The sequence below is a fragment of the Alligator mississippiensis genome, chromosome 4 (genome assembly GCF_030867095.1).
Source record: "Alligator mississippiensis isolate rAllMis1 chromosome 4, rAllMis1, whole genome shotgun sequence".
Lineage (NCBI taxonomy): Eukaryota > Metazoa > Chordata > Crocodylia > Alligatoridae > Alligator > Alligator mississippiensis.
Genome location: NC_081827.1, coordinates 164,915,457 through 164,931,714, shown reverse-complemented (window position 1 = coordinate 164,931,714; position 16,258 = coordinate 164,915,457).

The following is a 16,258-nucleotide window of genomic DNA, read 5'->3' as shown; positions in this document are numbered from 1 at the left end:
CTGAGGAGATCCAGGTCCCTCAATCTCTTCTCGTAGGATCTTACCTGCAGGCCCCTAACCATACAAGTAGCCTTCCTCTGGAGCCTCTCAGTGATATCCCCAGCCCTCTTGAAGTGTGGCATCCAAAACTGGATGCAGTATTCCAGCTGTGCCCTTACAACAGCGCATAGAAGGGCAGCATCACCTCCCTAGACCTATTTGTGATGCACCTGCTAATGCACGATAGAGTGAGGTTAGCTTTACTTATCATGTCATTGCGCTGACAACTCAAGTTCATTTGGGAGTCGACTATGACTCGGAGATCCCGTTCTGCTGCTGTGCTGCTTAGAAAGTCATCTCCCAGTTTGTGAGTGTGACTGATTCTTTCTCCCTAGGTGCAGCACTTTGCACTTGGCTTTATTAAACTGCATCCTATTCTGTCTATGATCCATCTCTGAACAGTTACTTCTTGTGCAATGAGGAGCAGATGCCCCTCCCAAGGGATGGAGGCAGGGACCCAGGCCAGCATGCCCCCCACCATGGAGGCCAGAAGCCAGGCAGAGGGCCCCCAGTATGAAGACACCTCCACCCAAACCGGGGCCCTCTGCCTGGCTGAGGCAGGGTGCCAGGCTGACCCCCTGCTGAACTTGGAGGTGAGCACCCAGACCAAGGGGCATCACTGTCTAAAATAGACAAGACAGGGGGAAAGGTCTGATGCTTTTCCTAGTGTTAGCTTATTGAGCATGGGATCTGTGTGAGGAGTGGAGGGGGGGCTGGTGCCAGGTCCTGGGAAGGGTCTAGCAGGTTGGGAGAAGGATGCATTGAGGTCCAGGACCCCTGGGTTCCTTCCCAGCTCTGGAGGCCTTGGGAGGGAACAGGTGAGTGAAGGGGAAATGACTAGTGTATCTTCAGTAAGTCCCTTGCCCACAACTCCCTCCAGCACCCTGTGTGTCTAGGTGGGGCGGGCTGGGGCAGGGACTGGGGCTGGGGCTGGGGCAGGGGCTCCACAGGGAGTTCTCTGTGCTGAGAGCCCTACCTGTTGTGTATATCCAGACTGTACCCAGGGACCAGATGCAGGCCCTGGCAGCACAGAGGGAGGAAGGGAGTTGGGTCTGGCAGGGCGCCCAGGGCCAGTCCCTGGTACGGAAGCAGTGGTGGAGAGAGGGAAGGCCGGGGCATGGGGTGGTAGAAGTGGCAGGGGTCTGGGGGTTTGGGGTGCCTGCGAAGTGACCAGTGTCTCTGCGTCCCACCCCCAGTGCTGACACTGCCACAGAGGGAAGGAGGAGAAGGTGGGGAGCAGCGAGGTGAGTGTCCCCCCTGCACTGTAGCAGGCCCCAGACCTGAGGGTCTGACCCTCCCCCAGCCCACATGATGATCGGGTGCCTCCTGCCTCCAGGCCGCTCAGGACGCCCTGTCCTGCCTCTCTGCCAGCGCCCTAGTGCCCTGTATGGACCATCTACCTCCCATATTGGCCCCTCTTTGCCCACCTCTGGGCCCGAGGACCCTGTTGCCAGGGGTTCACCCTGCCACTTGGAAGTCAGAGCTCTGGCCCAGGTCAGGCCTGCTGGGAACAGAAAGCCCCACTGAGCTATGTGTGAGAACCATGTACTGCTTCCTGCTGGGAAGACTCTCCTTTACCCCATGGTTGTTCCTGGTTATGAGCGGAGGGGCCAAGATCCAACCCCATCCCACTCACACAAGTTTCTTCTCATCTGGCCTGCACCCCACTGAGTGTACCCAGACTCTGCCCCTTCTCCCACAGGTTCCAGCTGGCTGGGATCTTCCCCTGCTGTTTTGCCTGCAGAAGGTGAACAGCTGAACTCCTCCCTTCCCCTTCCAGCCCTTTCATCCCCTCTCTCCATCCTCCCCTGCCTGATCCAGGATGGGCCCACAGGGTGCCAGCATTGGTGCTTCTGCCTCTCTGAGCATGTAAGTGGTTTCCCATTCCTTGTAGGATTCTGCAGCCTCTTCTTATGTCTCCTTCTCCTGGGCCTGCACGCTTCAACTGAGGGGCCATCATGACCTTAGGGTTTTTTAGGGCTACAAGGAGCCATGCCCTATGAACGCACCCATAAGCCAGGCAGGCTGCAAAGACACCTGAACTATAAGGCAAGGCAGGATGCACAAGTGCGAATAGCAAAGCAAGGGACATGGTATAAGCCACTGCAACATTGCTACAGTTTTACACCTGTTCAGCTTTCTGGCTTCTAATGGAGTGCCCTTGGCCTAGATCTGGATAATCGGATCTGGACTGGACAGTCCAGCCCACTGCCATCAGACTGATGGCAAGATTTTTAAAAGGGCTTAAGCTTGACATATCCTACTTTGATCTTTCTGAGTGAAGCAATTCAGTGCTCAGGTTGGAATGACTCTTCATTCAGGATTTGTAGTTTGAATTCTAATTTTTGTTTTTATTTTAGCTTTGTTTTTTTCTCCCCAAATTCCTCTTGAGGCCGTTTAAAGCCACTTGGAATGGGTCACAAGTGTCTCTGGAAAAGCAGGCACTCTTTTGAACTGCTTCACAGTGCACCAGTGTTACTTATGGTCAATGCTGTATGACGGTCATACTCCACATCCAGCTGGAAACTCAGTGTTCCCTGGAAATACTGCCTTGTCTTTCTGCCTTGTCCTTAGAGCACAGATGTGAATACAGGCTTAGACATTTTTGTGGATGGCTGCAGCTTTTATGAGGAAGGAAAATGCTCATGTGCGCAGGTCATCAGTCAGACAGCCCTGGGGAAGATGAATTAACCAAGCTATATGCAGGCTGATCCATTCCTTGCCACTCCTCCAACCCTCAGCCCATCGTGTCTCCATTTGCCTGTAGCATTCAAAGGCCTAGGAAATCTTAATGCTGAGATTGCCCACCTCAGTCTCATGTATCCTTGTAACAGGCGCCCACCCTCTGCACCTCAGCACTGCGGCTCAAGTGGCCCAGCTGCAATGAAGGCAGGCAGTGCCATGCCAGACAGAGGAGCCCCTCTTATTGCCCCAAGGATAGGTAGCAACAGCCTAAGAGCGGGCCACCAGGGGCTTGCAGTGGGACACTTGACACAGGATTGGATGTTCTCCCAGCTGCTGGAAGGGTTCTGACAGTTTTCCCCAAGGCCAGCATGCCTGGGGAAGCATTGGACACTTTTCCTGCTTCTATAGCATCTGGGAAAAACCTGGAGGCTCAACTCACCACTGGAAGGAGTCCAGCAGGTTCCCACTACAGGCCAAAATACTTGGGGAAGCACCACATGCTCTCCTGACTGCCGGAGCACTGGGGACCCAAGTGGTTTCTCTCCTTCCCAGTACAGTTGGTGAGTGCTTGAACTAAGATGCAGCAGGACCCCACAATGCACACAGAAGCCTGTGCAGAAGGATCCAGCTCAGGTGGGGCTGGGAGAGGGCTGCTCAGGGTGATCTGAAGGGGGAAACAGGTGAAGAACTCCAGCGAGGAGGCTTCCCAACACCACGTACCCAACTGGTACACCTGCAGGCTTGGAGCACCACAGCAGGAGGCCAGCAGGAAAACGAGCTATGTTCAAGCCTGCAGTTCTAGTTGAGGACTTTTGGGGCAGGGTTCTCAGTGTGAGAGTATGTTATTTTGTTTAGTTTCCCTGCCCCGATACCAGATGATTTTTTTTCTTCACCTGGATATCTATATGGAACCCATTCCTGGTGCCTTAAGCAGTTCTCTTGGCAGGAAGCACGGGCTTCACAAAAGCTCCACAAAAGCTCTCTTGACCTGGATCCCAGATCTGAAAGCTTGCAGAAGAATTAGTCAGGTGTGAACATGACAGGATACCTGTTGCTCCTCTTTCACTTCATGCACCTAAATGGCACACATGCAGTCATGCAACTACAGTGACAGGCTTGCAGCAGCATATATTTGGCAACCATTGATTCTCTGGATTATGGTGTATACATGAGGTCAGCCAGACCTGTGGTGCATATGCCTAGGCAGGAGTTTATGGAGGAGTGGAGGCTGCCCAGAGCTTCCATCCTCCATTTAGGCCACTGAGACAATCCAAAGGCCAGACTGAGTCCCGACCTTTGGTGCCTCCAGCAGCAATATGTACTTGCTCCAATACATATGTGCAACCCAAAATCTCCATGAAGCCCAACAATATAATTGTGGATCCTGAAGGAGAATGTCCTTGCATATTTCAAGCCACTGGTGGTTAAAGCCCACGGTCAGTGAAGAAGGGATCTAGCCCGTATTATGCAGGGGGACTTTGATCCTGCACCTCTTGCTTGCCACAACCAACCCGAGCCACCAGATCATAGGGCAGGGATCATGTGGCTGTTTTCCAGCCTCAAGGCCCAGTTGAAGCTGATCCCTTGGGCAGTCAGGACAGGGGAGTTACATAGGGCCAAGCAAAGCAACAAGCTGAAGGGTAAGCTGGCTGCTACCTTGACTTGTGGCAATCTGGGTTTTTGCCCCATGCCTTTCCTTCCATGTGAGAGAAGCTTCTCTTTCCAATGGCCATTTAATAATCAATTGTTGCATATCCTTAACACACACTACATAGAGGGAAGGGTCCAGAACTTGAGGAAATGTCCTGCCTGTGGCCAGCAGGGCCTACCTGCCTGGAGCTGAAGGGCTTCCCCAGAGCTTAAGAGCAAGGCCAGGGTGTCTCAGGAAAGACAAAACGTATCTTGCAGCAGGGAGCAGGGCACAGAAGTTGCACCTCCCAGGGGCCTTTCCCCCCCACCAGCCCTTTCCTAGGAGGGTTGGGGTGATGGGGCCTGAGCTTGAGGTCTCTCTGCAGATAGAGCTGTGCAACTCTGGAGGGGCAGGCAGGGCTTTGGGGGTTGGGGCCTGGGCAGGGCTCAGCTCCTGCCCTTAGTTCATGCTGAGCAGGGAAAAAGTGCAGGGCAGGAGCCTGAGATGCTTGTTGGATTTGTTCAGATGCTGCTTCCAGTTTTTGTGCAGCCCCTGCTCTGCTCCCTGTCACCGTGTCCCCAGTGCAGTAATGCATGGTGGTGCAATGCTGTGTTACAGAATAATGACACATAGCAGAAATGTGTGTGTGTCTATGTGTATTACAGAATAATGATAGAGAGCAGTAGTATGTCTGTTAAGAGAATAATGATCCAGTCCCTGGTTGGGACTTAAGTGACTTTCTCCCCACAGCATTTGCGTGGTAAAGGAGAACAGGAATAGTATAGTTGTGAAAACTAAGCTATGTATTTGTGTAACCAGGGCATCTCATTCCTCTCTGCCCCATTCATCCCATGTGTTTGTGTCCCCTGGCTCCTCATGTTCCATACACTCTGTTCTGGTCAAACCTCCTTCTCAAAGAGTAGGGCTTCTCTACCTGCTCCCCAACAGTTTGTCGATGAGCCATAGAAAAGAAGGAGCTCTAAAAAGAAGGGACCTGGGTACCTTGGAGCCAAGCTGCCATTGAATTATCCTGGGCCCAAAGATCCTGCATCACCCAAGAGCATGGGAAGAAAAGACCTGCAGTCTCCTTTACTGGGTTAGTGCTCACTGGAGTGACCAAGAACCCCAGTGTCACCAGGAAACCTGGAGGCTTCCTCAAGGCGCTTCTTGTTTGCTGTAGATGGATTTTGGTTCAGTGTGTCCCTAGCACAGTAATACGTGGCTGTGTCATCAGTCCTCAGGCTGCTCAGCTGCAGATAGGCCGTGCTGATGGACATGTCCCTGGCGATGGTGAATCAGCCCTTGAATGCCCCAGCATAGCCAGTACCACCAGTATTGGTATTGATGTATCCTATCCACTCCATTGTTTTCCCAGGGGCCTGTTTTATCCAGCATATGCCAGAATAGCTAAATGTGTAGCCAGAGGTTTTATAGATCAGCTCTACAGACCCCTGGGCTTGACTTCTGCTCCAGACTGCGTCAGCTGGATCTGGGAGCTGACATCTGCAGAGAATGGAGAATGGAGGGCATTAACTCTTATTTCTGCCTTTTTAAATTCCTATTTCTACTTGTGTTTGGGTTTCTCCTTTAGCTCCCCCCTAGGGGTTTCTGAGCTCCTTGTCACTATTAACCCTTTCATCCACAGGGCATCCCATAATATAGGATGGACACTTATTCCTATTCTGCTCCAAGCACATTAAGGGACCCAGATTGAGATTCTTAACGTTACTGAAGGATTTGAATGTTTGTCCCCACTACCAATGATGACAGTTGGAGAGCAAGGTCCCCTGGTTGGGAATTAAAACCTAGAATGTCTCTGTTCCAAGTCTGAGCCCAGATCCCAACACCCTCCCTCCCCAAGGCCCTGCCCTCCCTGGGGCTCTCTCTCCTGCACTCACCTGAGCAAGTTGCCAGGAGGAGGAACACTCCCAGACTTGCCATGTCAGGTCCCCTAAAGGCTGCGCAGGCTGCACAGACACTGACCTCTGCTCTTGCTGCTGGTAGGTTTTCAGTGCGGATCGGTCTGTCCTTTATCAGGTCAGTTCCCTGCCTTGTTTGCATGTGGTCACTGCTCAGTCATTTGAGTGCATCCCGGCCTCAGGGGCCTTCTCCCACTTATAAGGTCAGAGCTCAGATGGGCACTGGGTCACTGCAGTTTTTGCTGTGCCCCATTCAGGGGAGCCCTGAAATATGTCAGTCTCAGTGGGACCAGAATGTGAGCTCTAGAGATCACCAGGCAGAATGTGCGCTAGAGTGTCTGACACTGGGACCCTGGTAGGGCATAGCTCTGGGATAAGAGGGCAGTTGTGGTGACAGGAGTGTTCATCAATGTTTTTTGGTGGTGGGATAAAACAACCCAACTTATCTAAGGTGGGCCAGCACTTCTGACCTAGCCACTGCTACTGTCACCATCACTGCTTCTTACTGCTGCTTAGCCACGCGGGAGGTAGGGAGGGGTGCAGGGTAAGCTGCTCACCTCTGCTATGCCACCAAAGCCCCTCACTGCCAAAAGATTGCTGAAGTCTTTGGCTCTTCAGGCCCAATATAGATAGCTATATTGTTGTTTACAAATGTGGATGTATAACAGTATATGACTAAGCCTGCTCGTTTTAATTGCCAAAACCATCATAACGCAGTACTGTTTGGATTGGCAATACAGAACTATGTCTGGTGGATTGGTGGTTGTCCTTATAGTTTTATCAATAAACTAGTGGCAGCTTGCTACTTTCATTTCTCAGCTCCTCTTCATTATAGACAAAGAGTCATTTGTTTATTCAAAGTTTTATCATAGAATCATAGAAAAGTTGGGATGGAAGAGACCTTAGGAGGTCATCTAGTCCAAGGCTCTCACTGGGATTATAGAGAGGCAGCATGGGTGCCAGACTACCAAGCGTAGACCCTGAGATGGTGCAGAGGCACTTGGAGGAACTGGATGCGTTTAAGTCGGCAGGCCCGGATGAGCTCCATCCGAGGGTACTGAAGGCACTGGCTGACGTCATTGCACAGCCACTGGCGGGAATATTTGAACACTTGTGGCGCACGGGCTAGGTCCCAGAGGACTGGAAAAGGGCCAATGTGGTTCCCATTTTCAAGAAGGGGAGGAAGGAGGACCCAGGCAACCATAGGCCAGTCAGTCTCACCTCCATGCTAGGCAAAGTCTTTGAAAAAATTATCAAGGCTCACATTTGCAAGAGCCCGGCATGAAAAATTATGCTGAGGGGAAACCAGCACGGGTTCGTAGCAGGTAGGTCATGCCTGACTAATCTAGTCTCTTTTTATGACCAGGTTACAAAACACCTGGACGCGAGAGTAAGGGTAGACGTCGTTTACTTAGACTTCAGGAAGGCCTTCGATGCGGTATCCCACCCCATACTGGTGAACAAGTTAAGAGGTTGTAACTTGGATGACTACACAGTCCAGTGGGTGGCGAATTGGCTAGAGGGTCGTACCCAGAGAGTCGTAGTGGATGGGTCGGTATCGACCTGGAAGGGTGTGGGCAGTGGGGTCCCTCAGGGCTCGGTCCTTGGATTGATACTCTTCAATGTCTTCATCAGCGACTTGGACGAGGGAGTGAAGTGTACTCTGTCCAAGTTTGTGGATGACACAAAACTGTGGGGAGAAGTGGACACACCGGAGGGCAGGGAACAACTACAAGCAGACCTGGACAGGTTGGACATATGGGCGGAAAACAACAGAATGCAATTCAACAAGGAGAAATGCAAAGTGCTGCACCTAGGGAGGAAAAATGTCCAGCATACCTACTGCTTAGGAAATGACCTGCTTGGCGGCACGGAAGTGGAAAGGGATCTTGGAGTCCTAGTGGACTCCAAGATGAACATGAGTCGTCAGTGTGACGAAGTCATCAGAAAAGCTAATGGCACTTTATCGTGCATCAGCAGATGCATGACAAACAGAACCAAGGAGGTGATACTTACCCTCTATCAGGCGCTGATCAGACCACAGTTGGAATACTGCGTGCAATTTTGGGCGCCGCACTTCAAGAGGGATGTGGATAACCTGGAGAGCGTCCAGAGAAGGGCCACTCGTATGGTTAAGGGCTTGCGGGCCAAGCCCTATGAGGAGAGACTGGGGCACCTGGACCTCTTCAGCCTCCACAAGAGAAGGTTGAGAGGTGACCTTGTGGCTGCCTATAAGTTCATCATGGGGGCACAGAAGGGAATTGGTGAGGCTTTACTCATCAAGGCACCCCCGGGGGTTACAAGAAATAATGGCCATAAGCTAGCAGAGAGCAGATTTAGACTGGACATTAGGAAGACCTTCTTCACAGTTAGAGTGGCCAAAGTCTGGAATGGGCTCCCAAGGGAGGTGGTGCTCTCCCCTACCCTGGGGGTCTTCAAGAGGAGATTAGATAGGCATCTAGCTGGGGTCATCTAGACCCAGCACTCTTTCCTGCCTATGCAGGGGGTCGGACTCGATGATCTATTGAGGTCCCTTCCGACCCTAACATCTATGAATCTATGAAACCCCCTGCTCAAAGCAGGACCATCCCTGACTAGATCATCCCAGCCAAGACTTTGTCTATCCGGGTCTTAAAAGCCTCCAAGGATGGAGATTCCACAGATTCTCTGGGTAACCTGTTCTGGTGTCTTACTACCCTTCCAGTGAGAGAGCTTTTCCTAATATCTAACCTGAACTTCTCTTGCTGAAACTTGCAAAAGTTGCTCCTTGTTCTGTTATCTGCTACCTCTGAGAACAGTCCAGCTGCAGTTGCTTTGGAATGACCCTTCAAGTAGTTGAAGGCTGCTATTAAATCCCCTCTCAGTCTTCTCTTTTCTAGACTAAATAAACCCAGGACCCTCAGCTTGTCATAAATCATGTACCCCACTCCCTTAACCATTTTGTTGCCCTCCACTGGACTCTCTCCAATTTGTTCCCATCCTTTCTGTAGTGAGGGGCTCAAAACTGAACACAGTGCTGGAGATTTGGCCTCATCAGTGCTGAATAGAGGGGAAAAATCACTTCCCTTGATCTGCTGGCATCACTCCTACCAATGCAATCCAGTATGCCGTTAGCTTTCTTTGCAACAAGGACATGCTGTTGGCTCATATTTAGCTTATTGTCCACTGTAATTGCTAAGTCCTTTTCTGCAGAGCTGCTGCTTAGCCTGTACCAGTGCGTGGGATTGTTCCATCCTAAGTGCAGGTCTTTGCACTTGTCCTTACTGAACCTCATGAGATTCCTTTTGGTCCAATCCTCCAATGTGTCAAGGTCTCTCTGAATCCTAGCCCTACCCTCCAGCATATCTACTACTCCCTCTTAGCTTGGTGTCTTTTGCAAACTTGCTGAGAGTGCACTCCATCCCATCTTCCAGGTCACTGATGAAGATACTGAACAAAACCAGAGCTAGGACTGACCCCTGGGGCACTCCACTTGATATGGGCTGTCAAGTAGATTTTGAGCCTTTAACTAATATCCTCTGAACCTAATGCTCCAGCCAGTTTTCTATCCACCTTACAGTCCATTCAACCAACCTGTACTTCCTTAGCTTGCTTGCTGCCAAAGGTCACAAGCTTTCAGCTTCCGCCTTCCTCGGGAGTCTATGTCCTCTCCCTTCTGTAGCGCTGCCTTTGGCAGTCCTTCCTCCACAGTCCTAGAGGTCTCCTCCAGCATCAAATTGATGAACTCCTAATGATGGAGGATGCTTTGCAGCCTTGCCACCTCCTTCTGCCACCTCCTTGCCAGCTCTCTTGCCGCTCCTTAAGGGACACCACTAGGAGGCACCGCTCCCATTGCAGGCACTCTTCCTTCTGGCTGTCACTGAAAGGAACCTGCAAGCCACAGTCTCCACAGTGCCAAACCAGGACCTGGGTGGAGGCCTTGACAGTGAGCGGTTCTACCAGGACAGACACCTTGCAGATGCAAGCAGAAGAAGAGCTCTAGCATTGTGACATCCTGCAGCCATTTCTCTGTCTCTCTTAACCTGCTGCCTCTTTCTTGCTGCTCCTCTTCTAAACAGACCTTTCCTAGCAAACTCACTTGTAAGCTAGCTTGTTTATTGCTCCTTGGTCCTGAAAGGTTCCTTTTTCCTTTCACAAAGCTTAAAGTCATGAATGCTGCGTGCCCCCCAGAGGCTGTGGGGGGGCACGGCGAGCTCCTGCAGGTGGCGGTGGCACTGTGGGTGGTGGGAGCAGAGCAGAGGCAAGTGGGGAGCTGCCACAGGCAGCCGCAGCATTGTTGGCGGGGGGGGTGATGTTGACCAGTGGTCAGCAAACGCCCACAGACATTGCTGGCAGTGGTAGTGGCAGGCATCAGCGATCGCGGACTACCCGCACAGACTGCCAGTGGTATCAGTGTAGGGGGGAGGTGGCAAGTGGCGACTGCCTACAAGTGCCGCTGACAGTGTCAGTGGTACCTTTTCACAGGGGGTGCACCGCCACACTCAGGGGGTGCACATACACCTGCGTCCACCCTCTACGCATCACCAATGCTTACAGTGAAGGAAGGTGAGAGAATTTTTCAGGCAAACTCCCTAGTGAACTCCCCCTCTCTTGGGACTCTAGTTAAGTGAGGGAGTAAGAATTGGTCTAACATCTGAGTTCTAGCTATGTACGCTAAATATATGTAGGTTAGCTACTTTTAATTAAAGAAAGAGATTACCTTAAAGGCTCCCCTGCAAAGAGAAGGCAGCAAATTGGCCTGTGAACTGACTGGCAAACTGCTTGCTCTGTTTGCTGCCTCTGCTTACTGTTTTGATTCATCCCCTTCCGAAAAGAATGCCAGTTGCACAAATTTAGTTGGATTGAAATCTAGTTTTAGACTTTGCATAGCTCCAAGAGTCAGCAGTGTTAAGATACTCACCAGTTAAAACACCTACTCCCAATAGGGTTTATCAAGCTCTGCAAGTTCCCTCCCTTCAGGCTCCTGCTGTTTTTTTCATTTGTCCACTAAAATAACCTTCCTTGTATCTAGAACATCAGCTAAAGAGTGAGAGAGCTGCAAGTGCTAATGATGGTCCCAATATACAATTTTCACTCATGGCAAAGTCTCCTCAAGACCACAACGTTCCTGTCAAAGGAGGTACCATACTCCTTTCTAATTTGGATGATACACAGTTTTCTTTCAGAAACCACATCTGGAAAGGTTATGTACAGCCCAGCAATGCATCTCATCCTACATTGAGAGGAATAAGGGCAAGATAGGGTAGGCATCACCACCTGGATGAGTAGTGGCTGTAAGGGGAGATATGGAGGTCAGATAATGGTGTCCCAGCACCCTGCCTAAGTAATTTCCTTCCTCCAGGGAAGGCTAGAGCTGCAGGTGAAATAGTCCAAGAGCAGGAGACTAATTAAAAGCACCAAAGCCTCATGTATATCAGTGTCCCCTGCACTGAAAAACAGCAGCTCATCAAATGAGCTTTAGTTCAAAGCATTTCTCAAAGCACCGCCATTTCTCAGTGCAGGGACACTGATACACATGATGCTGGAGTCTTCTGGTGCACGTTTATTTCTGTGCTCTAGCAGACTCGATCAATCAAGTCTGCTCTCATATACTGGATTTCCAGCGAGTTGGAGCTGGCTCCTTGCACGTCTGTTGGAGCTCAGTGTGATTAAGTCAGAGTGTCTAACTTCTAAGTTGCCAGGAGCTGCATGCCCCACTGCCTCCTCTTCTCCTTCCTCCCACTCCCAACACTGCATAGGCATGTAGTTGGGCACCCCACCTCACCTTTGGCTGACTGGCTGTGGACTTCTCCACTACATTGCTCTGCACCATACCACACAGGTGCTTTGTGCTGCTGGCTTCCTTGGCACTGTAGTCTGTGCCTCTCTGCCTCACTTCACCTGCTGGAGGAGGAAGGGGAAGCCCCAAGACCCTAGCTGCTGCTGCATCTGGAATGATAAGGGTGGTGGAAGCTGAATGGGAGCATGTTAAGGGCTGCAAGTGGCCTGTGTGCTGCCAGGTAGCCTGCACACAGTTAAGTTATGGGGATATACTGCACTGAGGTATAACATCCTGTGCAGGACATTAGGTTCCTGTATGTTATCACCTAGTAAGATCTGCCTTAATAGTTCCTGTTATAGTTCCCAAGTTAAGGTTAGTGTGAAGGATTACATTTGGGTCTTCTGTTTGGAGTACCTGGAGCATCCTTGGACAAAGAAAAGAGTAATGTGCAGAGCAAACCAGGCTTATCTCTCCCTGCTATTCCACACTCTCCATTTGAGAGTGTGGAAACTGAAGATAGTTAGTGGAGAGGATGTCCGTGGTTTGAAAGAGAAGCAGCAAGCTGCAAAAGATGGATCAACAGTACCCTGGCCTTTCTCCATCATAGTGGTAGTGTGTGCAGCCACACATTGGGACTTTGCTCCAGTGGCTGCTTGCAAGCATGCTACCAAGTGAGAGTAGATGGAGGTTTGAGAGCAGTTTCATAGTCATGTTTCTGAGTAGCCTTATTTGCAAACTTCTGGGTTTGGGAATGTGCCTGCAGGTGTGTTAGTGGGCCAGTCTTGGGCGTGCCTTGGCCACGAAATGCTGCAGCTGTATGTAGGCACATACATGTAGATGTGCCCCCTGTGTACTTAACTGACATGCAGATCATCAGTGTATAGCGTAATATAAGCCATAGGGGGAAGATATTGGCTCTAGAAATGTGATCAGCAGTATCCATGGGGCAAGTGCATGTACCTTTGAGTGCCCTGATGTCTCTTACTGGGGACTTAAAGGGCAGGGCTGCCTCACAACCCTGCCATGCCCTCTGTATTGATAATTTGTTGATGTGAGAATCTAACAGGAATGGAGGGTGGGCTGTGCAATATATATTTGCACTGTATAGCAGAGAAACCCTGTCGCTTTATGAGCAAGTAAGCAGTTCACTTGGTAGGAACTTGATTTTAGCTGAGAGACTGCAAAATTGTCTTCCTTAGGTTAGGATCACCTCTGGATATACTGGATGGTGTAGCTTTCCCTCCTCCCCCTGCCATTTGGAATATTAACCAGATTTAGAATTATTTAATCCATTGTTACCTGACCAGGTTCATCCCCCAAGCCAAGCTACAAGACAGCCTAAGCAAAATGGAAAAAACTGTGTTCTGACAAAGGAGAGAGAAGCAAATAGTGACCAGTACTTGTATTGTTCCTCATGCAGTCCTTTAGGAGAAAGGTATCTGAAGCAATGAGATAGTGGATGGTTACATTCTGGTGCTGTTTTCCTTCCCCACTTTGGGCTCTTAAAGATGTCCTTGACATACCATTGACACCACTCTTTTTATATATGCATAAACTTTGCCTATTTTAGTATTTCCTCACCTCACAAGTTGTAGGGGGATGTCCTTAATAGGCCACATATTTCAAGCCTCTTTACTAAATTTGCATCACATTAACATGGGCATCGTATTAACATATTAACATGGTTCTGAAAAGCATGGTTAAAGTGTGACTGGCAAGTTCCAGCAGTTGAAGCTCATGCTTTCCTCAGGATTTCTCAAAATTATGAAAATGTTTATTCTGTAGGGTTTATAATGCCAATTTAACCAGTGTTTAATGTTTTTATAACAAGCCTTATGACTGTACTTTCGAATCTGGTTGTCTCCTCATGCTTGCTAGACCCAAGCCTGTGGTTTACTTATACTAAGTTCTTTGTCCACATGCTTTTAGTCCTGTTTGTTGTCTACAAATAGGACTAAAAGGTATTTATTACAGCTGTATTATTTTCTGTAGTTGCAGGTTAAATTGCTATAATAGTAGTGTAATGTTGTGTGAACAAAGTTGCAGCTCCACAAATGTCTGCTTGGAACTTTTCCACGACAACTACTGAGGTAGTTGAGCTCTTGGAGCTTGGCAATAATTCTTTGGGGAGTGTAATTTGGAAAGTCATACCAACTCTTCCACATGAAGTTATTCATTTAGATGGATGCTCTGTATTTCTCTGTGTAAGCTATGAAAATATCTCAGTGAGAATCTAAAAGCTTTAGGGTCAAATCCAAACTGATCCCATAGGCACCTTAATGGAACTTAGATGCCTAAACTGTACCTATATGCAAAAGAGATTCATAGATTCATAGATGTTAGGGTCGGAAGGGACCTCAATAGATCATCGAGTCCGACTCCCTGCATAGACAGGAAAGAGTGCTGGGTCTAGGTGACCCCAGCTAGATGCATATCCAACCTCCTCTTGAAGACCCCCAGGGTAGGGGAGAGCACCACCTCCCTTGGGAGTCCATTCCAGACCCTGGCCACTCTGACTGTGAAGAAGTTCTTCCTAATGTCCAGTCTAAATCTGCTCTCTGCTAGCTTATGGCCATTATTTCTTGTAACCCCCGGGGGCGCCTTGGTGAATAAAACCTCACCAATTCCCTTCTGTGCCCCCGTGATGAACTTATAGGCAGCCACAAGGTCGCCTCTCAACCTTCTCTTGCGGAGGCTGAAAAGGTCCAGGTTCTCTAGTCTCTCCTCGTAGGGCTTGGTCTGCAAGCCCTTAACCATACGAGTAGCCCTTCTCTGGACCCTCTCCAGGTTATCCGTATCCGTCTTGAAGTGCGGTGCCCAGAATTGCACGCAGTACTCCAACTGCGGTCTGACCAGCACCCAATAGAGGGGAAGTATCACCTCTTTGGATCTATTCGTCATGCATCTGCTGATGCACAATAAAGTGCCATTAGCTTTTCTGATGGCTTCATCACACTGCCGACTCATGTTCATCTTGGAGTCCACTAGGACTCCAAGATCCCTTTCCACTTCCGTGCCACCCAGCTGGTCATTTCCCAGGCAGTAGGTGTGCTGGACATTTTTCCTCCCTAGGTGCAGCACTTTGCATTTCTCCTTGTTGAATTGCATTCTGTTGTTTTCTGCCCACTTGTCCAACCTATCCAGGTCTGCTTGCAGCTGTTCCCTGCCCTCCGTCGTGTCCACTTCTCCCCATAGCTTTGTGTCATCCGCAAACTTGGACAGAATACACTTCACTCCCTCGTCCAAGTCGCTGATGAAGACATTAAAGAGTATTGGTCCAAGGACCGAGCCCTGCGGGACCCCACTGCCCACACCCTTCCAGGTCGATACCGACCCATCCACCATGACTCTCTGGGTGCGACCCTCTAGCCAATTCGCCACCCACCGGACTCTGTAGTCATCCATGCTGACCCCATGGGGACCCAGCATGACCCCGCACTGCTCCTGACCCACGGAGACCCAGCATGACCCCACACTGCTCCCAGCCCATGGGGACCCACAATGGCCCCATACTCCTCTTGACCCACGGGGACCCAGCGCGACCCCACAAAGCTCCCAAACCATGGGGACCCGGCGCAACTCTGCGCTTCTCCAAACCACAGGGACCCAGCGGGACCCTGCACTGCTCCCTCTTCTGTGCCAGGGCTGGGCCTGTACCATATGCGTGTGGGACTCAGCTTTTGTCTAAGGTGTCCCTGTGTTGTGTTTAGTCTGTATGTGTGTGTAAGTAATAACTATATGTGATGTCTTCTCTGATTTATGACTGTGTCTGTCCTCTTCTGTGTGGTGTTTAAGAATATTTCTTCTTCTTCTATGGTTTATGTGTCTGACTTCTTCTGTGTTGTTTTTAATCTGTATGTGTTTGTAACTAAAATAATATCTCTTCTTCTTCTCTGATGTATGTGCCTGGCTTCTTGTGTCTTGTGCTTATTCTGCATGTGTGTGTAAGTATATAACATCTCTTCTTCTTCTTCTCTGTGTATGTGTGTGTAACGTCCATGGCTCCCGATTCAATTCGGACTCGGTGATTCAGCCTCCAAATCGCATCAGCGCCCAAAACTCTGCACACCCCTAGTTCAGAGCCATGAGGACAACTTGCTCATCATTTACGGCACCCCCTTCCCCGACCCCAGCCAGTCTCTCTCACCCCTGATACCTCCATTTCTATTTTCACCAACTGGCTTTCTTGCCTGCATTGCATGCCAGCCTCTGGCTTCTTTCCTG